This window comes from Coccinella septempunctata, chromosome 9 (assembly GCF_907165205.1).
Source record: "Coccinella septempunctata chromosome 9, icCocSept1.1, whole genome shotgun sequence".
NCBI classification, from domain to species: Eukaryota; Metazoa; Arthropoda; class Insecta; order Coleoptera; family Coccinellidae; genus Coccinella; species Coccinella septempunctata.
The window spans coordinates 16,193,297-16,208,907 of NC_058197.1; the positions used below are offsets into that span (position 1 = coordinate 16,193,297).

The 15,611-nt window shown below is 38.5% G+C and overlaps 1 protein-coding gene and 1 long non-coding RNA gene across 6 annotated transcripts in view; one reads left to right on the top strand and one right to left on the bottom strand.

Annotated features, from left to right (window-relative positions):
- LOC123320608 (A disintegrin and metalloproteinase with thrombospondin motifs 9) overlaps positions 1-14,199 on the bottom strand; it is a 96,434-nt gene extending 82,235 nt beyond the window's left edge. For 2 of the 5 annotated variants that reach the window (XM_044907968.1, XM_044907965.1), the window contains exons 1-2: positions 11,349-11,544; positions 445-602 (exon numbers count right to left, since the gene is read on the bottom strand). The gene's annotated coding sequence lies outside the window, so the exon portion shown is untranslated. Of the gene's footprint in view, positions 1-444; positions 603-10,538; positions 10,718-11,348; positions 11,546-13,785 lie in introns of those variants that run through there. The other 3 variants (XM_044907966.1, XM_044907967.1, XM_044907969.1) reach the window with 3 other exon arrangements.
- An 11-nt stretch (positions 14,200-14,210) lies between these two features.
- On the top strand, positions 14,211-15,324 carry LOC123320612. The gene is made up of 2 exons (XR_006538781.1): positions 14,211-14,489; positions 14,611-15,324. It is a non-coding gene; the product is annotated as an uncharacterized LOC123320612 (long non-coding RNA).
- The last annotated feature ends 287 nt before the right edge of the window (positions 15,325-15,611 follow it).

Genomic DNA, 15,611 nt, shown 5'->3' on the forward strand with positions numbered 1-15,611 from the left:
CACAGAAACTGGCCTTCCCGATCTGTCATCATCTTGAATGGACAATTTACCTCTTTTGAAGCTTGCAGTCCAATTTTTCACGGTCCCATACGAAGGACATTGATCATCAAGGGTATTAAGCATATCTTCGTAAATCTGCTTACCTCTTAACCCTTTTAAATACAGGTACTTGATGATGGCTCGATACTCCAATTTTTCGATTTTCACGATTTCTGTGGACATCTTCTTTCTTTCAATTTATTGCGTAACTCTGGTTTACTTTTTTGACCTCAAACTTCACACTGTAACTTCTAAAGAGTTATTGTTCGTTGCTATAGTAACGCAATATTTTTTTTATGCATGGAACTGGTCTAGGCTAACTAGATATCAATCATCATCGTATGTGAATAGGAAATAAAGCATAAAATAGAAATAATTACCATGATATCCCTCATGGATACTTACCGAAACTACGTGTTAGAAAACAGCAGATACGAAGAAATAATTGAAAGACTACTTGAATTCCTCATGTATTGGCTCAATCTAACAGTTATAAGCATTGTACGGATTTCTGTAGGAAAATTATGGTCTACTGTCGCATATCTGTTCACAGAAGGTCGAACCTGGAAGAAAGAAAGAATTATTAGTTTGTTTTCAATGGACAATCGAGAAAATTTCGAAAAATATGTTCTCTGTTTCTTTGGCCTAATCGATAAGTCCCAAATCAAAACTCCGATTAAAACAGAATTACCATTTCGATGCTGAGCATGGTTTCGGTCTCATCTGACCCCGTCAGAGCAACACGAAACATATCTCGACGAAAATGGAAAAAATTGATGGACTCCCTATTCAATGTCAGTCACTACTGTGAAGGAATATACCCTAATGCCATCTGGTAGGAAACAATGTCCAACTACTACACCTTCCTACCTCTCAGAGTCAAGATAGCATTGAAGGCTGGTCGAAAAATGATACAATAAACAAATGATCTGTGAAAATTCAGAACAGAGCATCTGAAAACCCTAAGACAATCGCAATGATCCACTCCGTTCGCAACATATCATTAACATTCGTGAATCGATGAATAACAAATCATTTCAAAAGATAAATTTTTCGTAAAGTTTTTTCCAAGGTCATATTTTTCAGCTGATACCTTTTAGAATGTCAGATAATCCATTCAGTTCCTCATAGCCTGTTTGTGGCTGAGCATTATGCAAATCACCAGTTCCAAACGAATGGTTCATTAAGATATTCGGTAGTTAGTCTAAATATAACTGATAAGACTGTCGGATTTTGAAAATCCGCATTTCTAATTCGATTATGGAAGGGGTCCAGTCATGTTGGTACCAAGAAAAACAAGGAGATCTGTTTAAAAAATCCACAAATCTGTAGTATGACAGATTTAGCTAGTTATTCTGAAGGTAAAAATGAAAACTTAAAATGGCTATATCTTTTATCAGGGCCGAATCGGAAAAATTGGTATAGGAAAAAAGTGTTTCTTTCGACCTCAAGGATCTATCGTTAAAATACTGTAAGAGTCGAAGACTCATCCGGCAAATACATCAAAATATTACTTTTTGTTTACGCTGGCGCTGTTTCGTTTTCAACGACCCACTCCGTATATATCCTTCTTCCTGGCGACCCTCAAGGACGCCCAACCGCCTACTTTTACGTTTTGTTGATATTTCGTAACAGCTCCAAATTTTGTCCTCCATCGTGGTAAATGGAACATTTAAATTATGGCGTGATACCTGTCTGATGATCAGCAAATATATATTCTACACGAAAATTTAGATGAGTAAGCACAAGCTCATTGTTATTTGTGCCAATTTGCATATAATTCCGAGGTACAAGATATATAAACACACGATCGACAGTGGATTACTGTCGACGATCATTCGTAGATGAAAATTTAGAGTCAGGTCAGGTTTGATCGTTATGGGAGCAAAAAGCTGGTTGTCTAGACCATGGGGAACAAAAAATATGGACCCCACTGTGCTCCTTATAGAATATACTAGAAAAATTGAAACCTAGGAACGTTTTCTATTAGTATCTCCAAGAACGAAATCGAAAGTAACACTTCCAACTTATTTTATCTACATTCTAACACCACACATCCATATTGACGTGTACGGTTTCAAGTTAAAGGTGCTGGGGTCATTACCAATAGGTTAATGAACCAAATTATAAAGAAAATGATAAGATAATCGTACTGGGAACAGCGCCATCCAATATGGACGTTATACATTCGATGCCGTGGTAGTTTCGGATTCCCCATAGTGGTCAGACTGGCGATCGTAACCAAGATCTAGGTTTAACGCCATGAATATCAAATACTCGAGATAAGTGAAGGACGTACAAGGAATTCCTGAGGATGCAGGTCATTTTTAGATATACGACTGCACGGAATTCGATAACGCAGACAAGGAAGGATTTTGCTCGATTTCGAACTTCAGGTCATAGGGAAGGATTGTGAATTTGTAGAAGAAAGATTGGATATGATAAAACAACAGCGGCTTCATTTGGCGAAATAAAGAGAGGGTGCATGAAAGGGACGAAGCTAGTGACGCGGCTGTCTTAGGTCATGTAGCAATGTATCCGACCCTTATATCTAGGAAATTGTCCGATGTATCTGGTATTTCACGCACAACAATCATGAGACTCCTTAAACAACATAAATTCCATCCTTATGAGATAGGATCAGTTCAGGAACTGAATGAGGATGATCCAGATCCAATTCTGTGAAGTGTGAATTGATTGACGGTAATCAAAACCACATGTTCGATGTCATTTTACATTGACGGCATTGTAAAACGTTAAAAAAGGTGTCAAGTTTTCGTTGGACGTTTTTTAAAACGTCCCTATATCCCTAGTTCGACCCTGACGTCAGACCTCAATGTCTTTACATCCCATTAAGCGTTCATCAGATAACATCGATATGTTTGAACGTATACATTTCCACTCCGACGCTGGTAGTGAGTTGGGTGCAACCAGTTTTCATTACCTGGTCGAATGACAGCTTATTAACTTATCATATGGGCTAATGGGCCTTACGGATAAACGACTCAAGGCCACGCATAGGCGGTGATTTGTTTTCCTTTCGGTTAAAGGATAAAGTTGCACGTTTTTCGATATAAGATGCCAGCAAATCGATTCTTCGAATCGAATGAAACCAGAGGATGATTTGAAGATTTCCTGGAAAACCCAGTTGGTCACTGCTGCCTTCTGAAGGTTGAGGATCAAGAGTGGCTGGGATTCCGGCCAAACTTCAACTTCGCCAGACAGACTACAGGGGTATAGGAGAGGCTTTCATAGAAGACTTCAATATGGCACCATCTGAAAGCGAAGCAAAGAGTGTAGACGCATTACCACAGCGATTCTGCATTACCCAATACCTAAATACCACCTGATTGGTGTCGCCTCTTCAGATCGGCGTATTTCTAAACCCTCGGTGATGTAGGCAGAACTGACGGGTCTTACACAACAGGACCCATCGATCTGGACCTAAACTGCACCATCAGGATGAATAATGGCGAAAAAGTAACACAAATTCGTGTCCACGTGGGCATCGGATATGTCGGTTTACCGACGATAGTAGTAGTAGGCGTTGACCAGCGATTTGCGGCGTCCTTAGCGGTGCGTGATTATCGCCATTGTGATTTGGAGTCTAAATAGGTTGCCTCGTTTACTAGACCGATCGATTATGACACTTCCATGTTGATTTACGGCCACTCGATGCCATCGGCGTGGGTTTTAGATGAGAGGTACTTCTTTTCATCTGACGAGAATTGATTCTATCACAATCGGTTAAATATACAGGGTGAGTCTTTGTCTCGTACAAATATTTCAACAGTAGATGCTTGAGGTCCAAAGAAACACTTTTTTCCTATACCATTTTTTCCGATACGGCCCTGATAAAACGATATAGCCATTTTAAGTTTTCATAATGACCTGTGCCACCCCTGGAAAATCAAAATTACCTTCAGTATAACTAGCTCAATGACTCTACACATATGTGGATCTTTTAAATAGAGTTGCATTCAGCCAAAGTACCCAATTTTTCATATTTCACAGATACTTTTTTATTTTTTGAATATCGAATTACTCAAAAACTGCGCATTTTACGAGAAAATGTGAGGAATACTTTTATTTCACAAAACGTTCAAATATACATTAGATAGGTATTTTTATGGTACCTCATGGTCATAATGACAAAACTGGAAGCCAATTTGGGATACCTCTCACAGTAATACTGAAAATTCAAGTACAAGAAGTGTGTTCTCTTGAATATCCAATTCAATATTTTAGCAGTGTATTTTTCCGCCAATACTGAACCTATCAACGATGGGAATCTGATATTCTCGATCACTACCATAAAAACTACGTATCGAATTCCCCCTGACCCCGAGTCTATTGAAAATATTGCAGTATATTTGTAAACAGTAGCGTTGCATCGAAATGATGATTTAACACTATTTGGTGCCAGTGCATATGTCACACAAACTGCAGTGTCTCTATATCTTGCAAGAGGCACTTTATCTGTGGAGCAAGAACAACAATGACGGAGATAAAACGGCATTGAAGATAACGAAAAATATGTTACTATTTCCATCGGCATAAGGGACACATTGTTATGATTTTCGTCCATTTCACCTAGTTTCTCAAGTCTCGCGTTTGGAAACGTAACCTAGTTTAAGAAAGCATCTAAATCGATGGCTAGTTTGGCAATAGGGAACTGAGTGATTTGTTTGTTTGAACTGTTGCGGTTATTTAGATTCACGAGAACGTATAGCCTATGTTCTAATTGAATTATGTTTCCCGTACGTCGAGTGGCCGATCCTGAGGTGGATGAACCTCTTTGAAAGTCCTTCAGTGCTGGCTTATCAGAAAAAACAATTTTTGAATCGAACTCAGGAAAAAAATTGTCCATTTACCTCCCTTTTTTCCAGGTAAATGGTGGAACTTTGGTTCAGGGACATAGTGACTGATAATTCTCTTAGATTTGGCTCCAGTCGACTAATTTTGAAGGGTAGAAATTGAAAAGATATCAACCAATATCAATGTCAAGTGTAGGTGTAGGATTCTACAGAGTAAGCGAGGCTTGATTCAGTCTTGGTTGGCTTTCTCGCCACACCATCCTCCGGTTGAGATGTGTTACATTGCACTGTACAGATGAGGGACAATAATCCGGGAGCCGGTCTACAGTTTCAGTCTCTCTGGGAATTTTTTCGCTGATTCATGACTAGCACCCATATTAAATCCTCTTAAAGCAACTCTGGCTTGACTGGAAGACAATAATAATGGCCCAGAATCATCCACACAACAAAGCATTGCTTTGTTGACCTATACTATTTTCTATTTCAGCAGAAGTTGGCGAAAGATTTCTTTTTATTGTTGAATAATAACTCTAGATATTCAGAAAAAACTTTATGAATTTAAATCAACTGATGAAGGATGTGCTGAGAACATCCTCGCCAATTTCAATCGTCGACTCCTCTTCTAGCTGAAATTAATGGTTATTGAATAATTGGATGGTAAGTTCACGCAAAATGTCCAGTTGTTGGCCTTCCAACATCAAAACCATAATTAAATTTCAGAATTCCCAAGTATCCTCTTCAGTTCCATATCGAATTTCGTTCAAATGACAGGTGTCAGTCTTTAATCTTTCCGCCAAGATTTCTGAAAGTGTTGTATTATACCTTCCCCCCTAATCCGAATCAATAATAATTTATCTATCATCTAAATTATAGTGAACGCCTGAAGGCGATACATAATTAGAAACAAAAAACTTATGAGGGACTTCAAGACATAACCGTCATATTATATATTCTATATGTGAAATGGGTAGACCTTGCAATATCTTCCTATTACCTCCTAATTAAACTGAAGAGGTTTGATAAATGATTGAGACAGAGCTGATCCAGAGCCTGCAAGGTCCAATTTCGGAGATCTTTATCTTCAAAGATCGATTCTCGAGTATTTGCCATTTTATTCTTGTCTCACTTATTCGTGGTCAATCATTTCTGTTTTGAACGTTTTCGTGATATTTTTTCGATGTCTGATATGTGTAAGGACTTGTCGGTATTTAAAATGCATACATTTTTGGGTTAATTATTGGTTTGGCATGGGAGAGATCGAAATGATAAATTGGTACCTGTTTGGTTTGGAGGAAAATAGTTTTTGGCTGTTTTTTCTTTAGACGTTTATCTTAATTCTAATGGACGCTTTCACCGACATAATTACGCGCTCGTGGCTCAATTCCAATTAGGAAACATCGTGGATCGAATGAATATCTCTGTTAAATGAAACTTGGCATACCACCTTTTCTTTCATGAACCCCTCGAGCGAGATACAATTAAAAAAAAGATCATTTGCTCGGTGAATAAACTGTACAAACACTTTTGAATCAGTTAATGATGAGAATCCATAATTGAATCACAATACATCTGCGTGTGGGAGAAGGTATTCATGTTATTCAAGGATTCTCATGCTTGTTGTGCGTGAAACATCAGAAATATCGGATAATTTCCTAGTAGTAAGGGTAAGATCCATTGCTACATGACCTAAGACAGCCACGTCCCTCGCTTCGTCTCTTTCATGCACCCTCCTCTTGTTTCCGACTGAACCAGCAGCAAAATTTGACAACCAGCTCCAGCTTCCAGTTTCCAGGATGTCGTTCGTTAAATAAGGCCGCAGTTGTAAGAAGGATCAACGAACTGGTAACTAGCTTCATCAAAACCTTATCCTGAATTAAAACAACGTTAACGATACGACAATACGAAAGTTTACAATTAGTTTCAACCAAAATAAACCCAGGTACATCTGCACCCAAATCCACTCCTTATACAAATACTACAAATCGATACAATTCAGGAACTAAAAATAAAGACGTTACATCAATTCCACGCTCAGTTCCTTGCAGATATCGACGATTACAAGAAGCCTGGACTGGAGCCAAATTTGCTATGCAACAGTTGACGAAATTCGAAAATTGTCAAATGTGCTTTTTAAGTTTCTCTTATTGGCAATCCTGCCGTTTCCTGCGCATGTGAATTGAAATGCCTTCCTTCCAATAAAAATAGGCAGAATTTCGGTTTCCTGTACGTCACCCTGTATATTTACGATTGGATATTACATCACCCAAAATAGCAGGGAAAGCAGAAGCGATGTAAAGGCAGAGACAAATAAAAATCATACGATTAATGATAAATCTACGTCAATTAGCTCGCGATGAATGGATTTTTATCAGTTAAACTGATACATATTATGATTTCATGTGTGTGTATCCCAAGTTAACATTGATGAATTTAAATTTATACAGTGGCTTATTCGTATAATCACGATATTGTTTATTTTCTCGAACCCTGTTAAAAATCGTAATCAAGTGGATATTATATAATGAGCGTCTAATCTTTTCGCGTTATTTTTGATTCCGAGTACACTGAGTGAACTCATTTGAAGTTGTTTCGGAAATTTCTGAAATATAAAATATGAATCACTAAAAACCCTATTAAGAGCGCTAGAAAATTGACATTTTAACGTTTATCGAACGCAAATGTCAAAACCACGTCAGTTTGACAAAAAGTGAGGTTATCGCCGACCACAGACAGGGGTGGGTAGAATCCATTCGATCCATAGAGCAAAGAGTAGTGTTTTGGCCTCGATTTTCTAAAGATGACATTGAGCTTAGGAACAAAGGTGAATTCTGAAGATCTCAATTCGTCGTCCAGATCTGAAACCTGACCTTCTTCAAGTTTCCAAGCACTCTAACGTTATCTCCTAATCCTATTAAAAACAACGTATTGAGTCACTTCGATCCTTATTTTTAATTTCAAGGAAGTTACTCCCAGGAAAATGAATCTCACAGAGAGTTGGCAGATGTCCAGAGAGGAGAGAGAGGATACACATCATCATCATCCAGGCCATTTAATCATCTCCGCGAAATCAAATCGACGCAAATAAGTTTAGATGTGGGCCAGTATCTGGATCGGAATAGTGAATAGCTCTTGAACAATTTGAAGGAGGACGATTGGAGGATGTAATTCTACTTTTCCTTACTCGAAATCCGTTCGAGACCACGGCTGGAGATGAAAGGGATCTTGATTGGCGTAAAAATTGCGTTTGAGTGGCAACTATTTCCGATTCCTTTGAAGTCTGCAACTTTTCACTCGCTTATTTGTTACCCCCACGTTCTGAAATTATCGAATTATCGATAGGCGATGAGGAATTTCCGAAATTATACCTGGGAAGTTCATATGGGAACTTAAATTGAAAATAGTTCATGTTCTTCTTCACTAATTTATTAACAGTGTTAATAATACTGAGTTTATTTCTACAGAGTAGAGAAATGTGAAGAGCAGTAGAAGAGAGTAGAGTAGAGTATAGTCTAGTAGAATATACATATAGTCGAGTAAAGAAGAGTAGAGTATACTCGACTAGAGTACAGTCGAGTAGAGTAGAGTATAGTCGAATAAAGTATAGTCGAGTAGAGTATAGTCGAGTTGAGTATAGTATAGTCGAGTAGAGCAGAGTAGAGTACAGTCGAGTAGAGTAGAGTAAAGTACCGTAGAGTAGAGTACAGTCGAGTAGAATAGAGTAGAGTATAGTCGAGTAGAATAGAGTAGAGTAGAGTATAGTCGAGTAGAATAGAGTAGAGTAGAGTATAGTCGAGTAGAATCAAGTACAGTCGAGTAGAGAAGTGTATAATCAAGTAGAGTATAGTCGAGCAGTGTATAGTCGGATGGAGTAGAGTAGAGTAGTGTACAGTAGAGTTGGGTACACTAGAATATTCAGTACACTCTAGTAGAGTGCAGTACACTAGAATACGGTACAGACTAGTAGAGTACATAGCATTCGAATACAGTGGAGTATATTACAGAAGAGAGAAGAGTGAAATACAGTAGAGTGATTAGAGTCGAGTACAGTAGAGAAGAGCAGATTGGAGTAGAATCGATTAGAGCGCAGTAAAGGTGAGTAGAGTAGAGTAGAGTATACTCTAGTATACTCGAGTATAGTCGAGTAGAGTACGGTCGAGTATAGTAGTGTACAATCAAGTAGTGTATAGTACACTGTAGTGTACAGTAGAGTGCAGTATATTAGAATACAGAACAGTCTAGTAGAATAGAGTAGTGTACAGTAGAGTACATTATACTAGAATAGTGTACAGTCTAGTAGAGTACAGTGCATTCGAGTAAAGAAAAGGGTATATTAAGAGTAGAGAAGAGTAAAGTATAGAAGAGAATAGTAGGAGAGAGTAGAGTCAGGTAGATTAGAGTAGAGTAGGGTATAGTCGAGGAGAGTAGAGTATAGTCGAATAGAGCAGAGTAGAGTCGAGTAGAGTAGAGTCAAGTGGACTGGAGTGGACCGGAGTGAAAATGAGGGAAATTAGAACAGATTTAAGAAGAGTAAATTGAAATGGAGTAAAGTGAAGCTGTGTAAAGTAAAATTAAATAATAAATGTTGAATTTAAAACAATGTTGACCATGAATTTTGTGGGTTTTACTTCAAAATCTCTCCGAATTTTGATATCGAATGACTTTTTCACCGTGGACCTCTTTTTTAGGAGATTCCACAAAATTTTTTGGTGGTGTGCATTTCGAACTCTATCCCATCCATCACTGGACTTCTAAGAAACACAAATCGTTCCAAGACTGAGCCCGATCATCATCGGGGACCTTGAAATATTTCTTCGCTTTGTGTTCAGCCATATCCACTTCGATCTATGAATTATTCAAGATGATACTCACACCTCATTTCGGTAGCGACAAAATAGATAGATTAGCTGGGATCGAAACGAGAGAAATTCAGACGATCTCAATCCGTTTCGAAGGAACGAAAGGGACAGATGATTCTGAAGTGAGTCAGGACTCTTGGATGATGATTTTCCACCCCAAATGTCGAATTGGAAGCTGAGGTTCACCAGAAGAAAAGGCCTCAACTTTGGCAGAAACAGATAGCCTTATGAAGATTGCAAATTTCTCTATTTACAGCTATTGCAACGTACCAAGTTTTCCTCTATACTAAGAAAAGATGAGATAGTTGGGAGTTTGACCTATTTATTGAATCATTATGGGTAATACACCAAAATACATCCATGAGTAGTCTGCGGTGATTTTCACGTGTCCACCAGGTACATAAGGCCAATTCCCGCCTGCTACGATAACGCAAATTGCCGTTCTAAATGTTAAGTGCCTCTTGCGTCCTTGTCCGGATCTTAGCTCGTCGTTAATTGTATCTATTGCAGAGTAACGAACGAGGACAACAAACCGCGATGATCATTAGAAGTTACAAAAGCACATTTTATTGTTTACGAGTTGTAAAATTTCGCACTTTACCCCGATGGGTGTTTCGATGGACGTTAATGGATCGAAAGGTTAGGATTGTTTGTTTTCATTGTCCGTGGAAGAGATCTGTTATAACGGTTTAAATTTGCAGCTCTATAAAATTTAGATATAGATTTTTGCAGTGAAACCGTTTCAGAAATGAACCAAGCATGGAAAATTGAAGGAGTGATATTTTCTCCGTCCTTATTTGGTAAAAAACTATTCAATTACATTTACCTGTATAGATTTTCTAACAGACAGAATCTATTGTGAGTAAAATCGAGGACCTTTCTCTCTTTCATCTTCCAAATGGTACTTTTTGAAATGTTATATCTTCTGTTGTATCTGTTCGACCAGATTTATAAGCAGCTTTGGTTATTGCTACTTCCTTATTACTGATGAGATCAAACTTAAATCTGAAAAAAGTTGACATGGAACGAGCAAAAAAATCACACAAATACTCTGAGGTTTCTGTGCTTTGTTTTCCATACAAAACAAAAAAACAGCCGGAAAATCGAAGAAGATATCTTCAAGGGACTTTAATTCGCTAATGCAAAAATGCAGTGCCAAAAATTGTTTGTTTTCGAATTAATTTTGTTTTACTTCTGCAATACGACCAAGTGGAAAAAATACAAGAACTCCCCTCTTGAAGACACTTTTTTAACCACTGATCTCACTTAAAGAGGAACCCTAAGATAAGCTAACTAGCTCACTGATGAAAACTTTTTTTAGGAAATAAACTCTCATTGAATCCCAATTTGACTAGTATTGTAAGCTATACAACTTTTATGTCCTCAATCGATTCTTGGAGTTATTGGGGAGATTAAATAAAAAAAATCAGAGAAAAACACTCCTATCGAGGACTATTTGGCCATCAAAAGAAGAAAAACCTAGGAAACTCCCCAAAATAGGATCAATGAGGCGAATCAAATCTTTCGTAGGAAATAGTGTGGATCATGTTCTTGTCCCACAGAAAAGCGAACAGCCCTTGTGCACTTTTTCAGCCCCCTTTAGCAACTTCTGAAAACTTTTTCCTTGGCGACTTACCGCATGAAACAAATCGAAAAATCCCAAACTGTGGCCACATGAACTATACCGCCAGACCGAATCAAAAAGGCCGCTCGATCAAACTCAAAATCCAACGAGAAAAACTTTTCCGCGCCCGTCAACCGCACGTCCTGGCCCTTCGCGACTGGTCCTTCGATCCGGATTTTCGCCTGGCTCGCGCGAGCAACGATGAGAAACTGGCGCGGATCGAGTCGCGAGTCCTGATCGACGCGGGCTGGTCGCGGAGTAGCACGCTGGCTCTCCGCGCACCACGTGCCGGTGCACCCGCTGCAACCGGCCTTTTCGAGGAAGGAGGATTCCCATTCATTCTGGCGCTGTCGGCCGCGGCGCGGAGAACGGGGCCGTCAATGGGAGTCGACACTCCGGTGAATGGATCCACCGGGAGCCTTCTACGCGCACAAAAACCGCATCATACGCTCCACACGGTCAGCTTTGGAGAGTTTGAGGCTGCTGCCTCCAACAGAACCGTTCGATTTTGTCCATTTTCATTTGTTTTATCCAGAAATTAAGTGATGGAGTCACCACTTAGTCACAAACACCATAACCAGAGTCAACAGGTTGACTCTGCCATAACTGCCGAAGCAATACGTTAGTTGGGATGCCCATTTGGAGCATCCTTCTGAAGAGTCACCACTCTTACGTTAATTTTCTCACGAATAACCCTAAAGTGCCAACATGTTGTAATTTTAACGAAAGCTACAGAAGATTTGGAGTTATCCTTCATTATTCCTCACTTAAGAAGATAATTAAATCGGTAGTAGCTTAAACCTGAAGCTTCCCCAGCACTTGGACCTCTTGTTCTACTTCTAATCACTTATGAAGCAAAAGTCTGGCATGCCAAGGCAAGTCAGAATAGTACGAGGAAAACCCTAGCAAAACACAAAGGCTCGTCTGCGTTTGCATCGCTGAAGCTATGAGAATGTGCCCGACCAAGACACAACTCTTCATCTTGCGACAGATAGGTTAGCCCATAAGGCCAACCTAAGAATATCAAGGAGATATTCTTGGGTTAGGACAGAGCTTGACTAAATAAAAAGCTTCGTGCTTAGCCGACGCTTAGTGTAGATTATGTGGGGAGGAGTATAAAACTCCAGATCACCTCGCCTTTGATGCTAGCCAACGCAAAAATGCTTTGGACTAGCAACTTGGAGGATTGATGAAGTTAACTGCTTGAAGCCATCCTTTTTGAAGGACGGCGATCTGTAGGCAACATAGCAGCAAAAACAACTCAGATGGGAGACCAAATAGATCTTGAGCTAGCCAGCTCTGGACACCTGCATACTATTCAGATGTCCCCAGAGCCTACATGTTTTATCTACCGACTTCCTCAAGCGGTAGAAAAGATATTCGTAGCGTCAGCATTAACTGACAGCTTTAGAAGCTTCCTGATGTAGGCACCACTACTGTGCAAGATCAGAAGCGTTACTCAGGAGGATTACTCTTTTCCTCCTATGGTTAGACCGCTGTATGAAGCTTTTATTCATGTTCTAGTTCTACATGGCTTAACATGAGACTTAATACATAAATATGTGAGTACAAAGTCTTAAATAAACACAAAATATGGTAGGGCTAACAATAGGCTTTAGAATATGATCAATATATAAAACTAATGAATGTGAGTAAGTTAATGAATGGTGGTACACATAGATGCAAATCACACATTCTTCACATGAAAGACAAGCAGGCTCTGACCGGAACTGCACGACGCACAATGCGCACTCCGACACAGTTCAAGGGGAAGGTGGAGCTAGTGGAATTTCCCTTCTGTCTGTTCTGGTTACCCCCCAGAGATTTTACCCCAATATAGAGGCTGCAAAACGTGGAGGAAATATTCTCTATTATTCCTCCAGCAATGCCCTTTCTTTATAAACCTCGGACCCATGGAAGCCCCAGGGGGGTTGTCGATGTACTGTATGAGTAGCACACTCGCGAAGTGATCGCCGGAACTATCAGCATTTCGATCTAATATCTTGCCTAAATTTGGGTAGAAGTAGGGTCTTTTGGTTAAATTTTGGTCCAGTCAAATTTGGATTGATCAGGATCAAATTCGCAGAACATTTCATTGTTTTAATGACTCCCTGAGGGGCCAAATAAGGGGTAATTCTTCTTAGAGGAGGAAAATTAGCCTTTGGTTGCCAAAAATGTGGTCTCTACAGGGACGTTTTTGTGGTTTCCAAGATATAACTACCCAGGAACTCCAAAGATCGACTGAGGAAGACAGAGGACCTGGTGGAAGTCTCAGGGTGTACTAAGCCATGGAATTAAAAGTATTATTGGAGATCAATTCTCGTCAAAAGCAAAAAAAATTTGAACCTACATCAGAAGTGACCCAACAAGCAATTTCAGATTATTTAAAAGCGTTGAAAATCGTTAAAAACATTGGGTAACCCATGAATAGCCAGTTCATCATTGTCACCTTTTTTTTGTGTGGTGGAAATGCCAACCACCATGCCATCCTCATCATGTCTGCTTCTCCATTCTCGTTTTCTTCCTCGTCCTCATCATGGAATTGTACATTCCGAAGTTTATACCATCACAACCATTCAGAATCAATTTATCAGTTTTCTTTTCCATTTTTTTCAGAGTTGATTACACATTGTAACATTGAGCAAGAACTCTCCATTTTCACCATTTTGCTCATAGCTGTGTAGTGCAGTACCTTCATGAATTATACATATACCTTTTCATTTATCTTCCTCAACAATTTTATTCACATATGTTTTGCAACAATCCTCGTGCAGGAGTCTCAAATTGTCAACGAGATTTTTTTCACAGAGTAAAAAAGTAATTTTCTCAGGGTACGCATTCGTTGAAAAAATGGTCTCGTTTAAATCTCCAGAGACAAGAGAAAAGAGAGACTGCCGAATAGATAGGCAACACGGGGGACACGTTTTTAGAATTAGGTTAAGAATTTTTGGAATCCCGTCGGAAATGGCGCTAGTGTTTGGTGGCCAGTTCAAGAACTAGTGGATGTGGATGAAAGAAATCTGTAATCTATGACAGAACTCAAGTCAGCTGATTTCCGTCATTCCGTCTGAGTTTGTTTTGTTTAATGCAAAAGAGTATTTCGAGATTTTTGTTTATTCCCCGAAAAAGAAATTGTTTGCTTTTGAACACATGGTGAGTTTTTGTATATATTTCTATTTCTATAATCAATTAAAATTATGTATTGCTTGATTTTACAAAATTGCGAAATGTTATTCATTTTTTGGATACCAAAATATAGAATAATTTATTTCAGATCCCATGCCTAGAAGAAACAAGAAAGACTCAAATGGCTTTCAAGTCTGGATGGCTTTAAACAATAAATGCCACACAAAAGTTGTAGGGACCGGGGATTCAAGTTTTTGAGAACTAGAAGTCCCAATCTAGGAGATCCTCCGGGAAATATGTTTGCTGCTTTTGTTATTATTACATCATATAAAACTGCAATAATTTGATATTTGACCATTTCTAAATCTAACAAGAGTTATGAAAATGATGAGAATGGCATATTGTATCGCCATTTGGACATATTGCATCGATAACCCCTAAGTTGATATTATTTTTGAAGTCGCATGTAACATTTTTCTGGTTTACATGTGAAGAACATGTGGACTTGGTTGTTCATGATTAATTGGAGTATGGTATGTATTTCTCTAATAATTGTAAGAAAGTATTACGATAATATACAATATGATATGACCACATAGAAATAAAGCCTGAATCCATCAAATTCAGTTATTCATGTATATCAAAGTTCAGTTTTTGTGTTTAGTTTGGCCCATATTATTTATCCATTCAACCCTTTACAAGATCAGTTCCTTTATATAATGTATCCTGTACAATATTGTAATTATAGTTGTTATTGTCAAATATTTCTATTATATATTCATTTCGGTTAATTTTCTGTATATTTTTTCTATACAAATGTAATTTTCTAATATTTTCATGAATATATATTTATTTCAGTTGATTTCCTATTTTATTACACTATTTCATGATTCGTCTAAAAATCTATAATTACCAAGTTTGAAAAATACACTCCATCGACTCTCTCTACTCCTATCGTTCTTTTAATCGAATCTTTCCCACTAAACTCGATAAAAAGAACAATAGGAGTAGAGAGAGGCGACGGAGTGTATTTTTCGAACTTGGTAAATATTATTTCAAAAACGAGGCCGTTATTTGAATTTACCGCGCAAATTTTTTCTGATTAGTTTCTCCAGTTGCCAAGGGGGGCGCCACAAAACGTGTCGCCCA